Raw genomic sequence first — 2,500 nt, 5'->3', positions numbered from 1 at the left:
TCTTATTAACCGACTCGTAATTAATCTCTCTCTCTCTCTCTTTTCTTTCTTTCTTTCTTTGCTTCCTTCTTTCTTTCTTTCTTTCTTTCTCTCTTTCTTTCTTTCATTGTTCTCTTTTCTTTCTTTCCTTCTCTCTCGTTCTTTCTTTCTTTCATTCTCTCTCTCTCTCTCTCTCTCTCTCTCTCTCTCTCTCTCTCTCTCTCTCTCTCTCTCTCTCTCTCTCTCTCAAAAAGGCAGGAACAGCCCCATCTCTTTGCCTCTGATAAATACCCTTCGCATTTTTCATCTTCCTAATGCACTGGCTTATTAGTTTGGAGTACCGTGTGTTCGTACGTGTGTGTGTGTGTGTGTGTGTGTGTGTGTGTGTGTGTGTGTGTGTGTGTGCGCGCTCACTGGGTCGACTAATTAAGCATTTTCTTCTCTCTCTCTTCTCTGCTAAAACGTTCAGTTCATATAAAGGGATTTTTTTTTTCTTAATGGAGAAAAAATAAGAAAAAAAACTAAACGAGATAATATGAGAGAGAGAGAGAGAGAGAGAGAGAGAGAGAGAGAGAGAGAGAGAGAGAGAGAGAGAGAGAGAGAGAGAGAGAGAGAGAGAGAGAGAGAGAGAGAGAGAGAGAGAGAGAGAGAGAGAGAGAGAGAGAGAGAGAGAGAGAGAGAGAGAGAGAGAGAATCACATCATATCCCATCGATTAAAATCAGATAAAATATGAGAGTGAGGATTACTGTAAAAGGAAGAGAGAAGAAGAAGAAGAAGAAGAAGAAGAAGAAGAAGAAGAAGAAGAAGAAGAAAGAAAAAGAAAAAGAATAAAATTAAGGAAAAAGTAGAAGAAAAAGATAGAAAAAAATATGAAAATGAAGAGGAAGAAAAGAAGAAAAAGAAAAAGAAAAAGAAAAAGATGATGAAGAAAAAGAAGAGGAAGAAAAAGAAAAAGAAAATATAAAAAAGAAGATGAAGTAGAAGAAGTAGATGAAGACAAAGAAAAAAAAGAACAGAACAAGAGGAAAACACGAAAAAAAGTATAAAAAAAACACCAGCAGAGAAGCAGAAAGAAGAGAGGAAGAAAAAGAAGCAGAAGAAAGGGGAGAAAATGGAGCAGGAAAACGAATGAACTAAAAAAAAAAGACAAAAAAAAATAACAAAATAACAAGACGAGAGGAAGACGTCACCTGCTCGTATATACAAACCCTGATGATGCTTGCTGTCTCACCTGTCCTCCCGTGTCCCTTTAAACGAGCAGGTAGCAGGAAGGAGGAGCCTGGATGCCTACCTGAAAAGAGAGGGAGAGAGAGAGATATAGAGAGACTTCCTGAGTATACCTTTAAAAGAAAAAAGCACGCCAGGTGGATGAAAGGAGAGGAAAGAGATGACGTGATGGAAGGGTGGAAGCAAGGAAAGGTGGAAGAGAAGGAAAGGGAAAGTGGAAGAGAGAGTGAGAGATGGAGAGTGAAAGAGAACGAAGGGAAAGTGGAAGAGAGAGGGAGAGGGAGATAGGTGGTGGATAGGTGGAAGGAAGGAGAGTAAACATGGAAAAGAATGAAAGGGAAAGGGGAAGAGAGAGAGAGAGGGAAAGGGAGGTAAGTGGTGGAAGGGTGGAAGCAAGGAGAGAAAATGTGGAAGGAAAGGGAAAGTGGAAGAGAAAGAGGGAGAGGGAGGGAGGTGGTGGAAGGGTGGAGGAAAGGAGAGAAAATTTTAAAGCGAAGAAAAAGGAAAGTGGAAGAGAGGGAGAGAGGGAGGTGATGGAAGGGTGGAAGGAGATAAAATGTGGAAAAGAAGTAGGAAAGGAAAAGTGAGAGAGAGAGAGAGAGAGAGAGAGAGAGAGAGAGAGAGAGAGAGAGAGAGAGAGAGAGAGAGAGAGAGAGAGAGAGAGAGAGAGAGAGAGAGAGAGAGAGAGAGAGAGAGAGAGAGAGAGAGAGAGAAGGCAATCCATGAATAAAAACGAGAGGGAGGAGGACGAGGAGGAGAGGAGAGAGGAAATGGAAGCAAGACAAAAAAAAAGAGAGAGGGGAAGAATCGAGGAGGAGGAGGAGGAGGAGGAGGAGGGAGAGGGAGGATGAAAGAAAGGAAGGGAAGGAGGGAAAGAATTAGGATATTACCTCATGACAACAATACAATCTCCTCCTCCTCCTCCTCCTCCTCCTCCTCCTCTTCCACACTCAAGGAAAAGTTTTCTCCACGACCCTTGGCCTTTGATGACGTCATGAGTGCCACGGGAGGGAGGGGAGGGGGGGGGAGCAGGGGACGGGGAAGGGGGGCAGGGGGGGCAGGGAGAGGAAGGTTAGTGTTGGGAACCCGCAAGTCATTTAGAGCCTCCTCCTCCTCCTCCTCCTCCTTCTTCTTCCTCCAAAATGAACTATTACACACATATAAAATTATTAACACGTTTTTTTATTTTACGTGTGTGTGTGTGTGTGTGTGTGTGTGTGTGTCAAGAGAGAGTGAAGGACGGATGGTGGTGGTGGTGGTGGTGGTGGTGGTGGTGGTGGGGGGGGTGGTGGT

The 2,500-nt window shown here is 43.6% G+C and overlaps 1 protein-coding gene across 2 annotated transcripts in view; it reads right to left on the bottom strand.

Annotated features, from left to right (window-relative positions):
• Positions 1–2,500, bottom strand: part of LOC127007082 (extracellular serine/threonine protein CG31145-like) — a 294,491-nt gene that overhangs the window by 193,794 nt on the left and 98,197 nt on the right. The window contains exon 2 of one of the 2 annotated variants that reach the window (XM_050877634.1): positions 1,189–1,271. The gene's annotated coding sequence lies outside the window, so the exon portion shown is untranslated. The remainder of the gene's footprint in view (positions 1–1,188; positions 1,272–2,500) is intronic. The other variant, XM_050877632.1, reaches the window with a different exon arrangement.

Source organism: Eriocheir sinensis, chromosome 34 (assembly GCF_024679095.1).
Source record: "Eriocheir sinensis breed Jianghai 21 chromosome 34, ASM2467909v1, whole genome shotgun sequence".
NCBI lineage: Eukaryota > Metazoa > Arthropoda > Malacostraca > Decapoda > Varunidae > Eriocheir > Eriocheir sinensis.
Note: the sequence above shows the minus strand (reverse complement) of the source record. Positions and strands in the feature narration are given on the sequence as shown.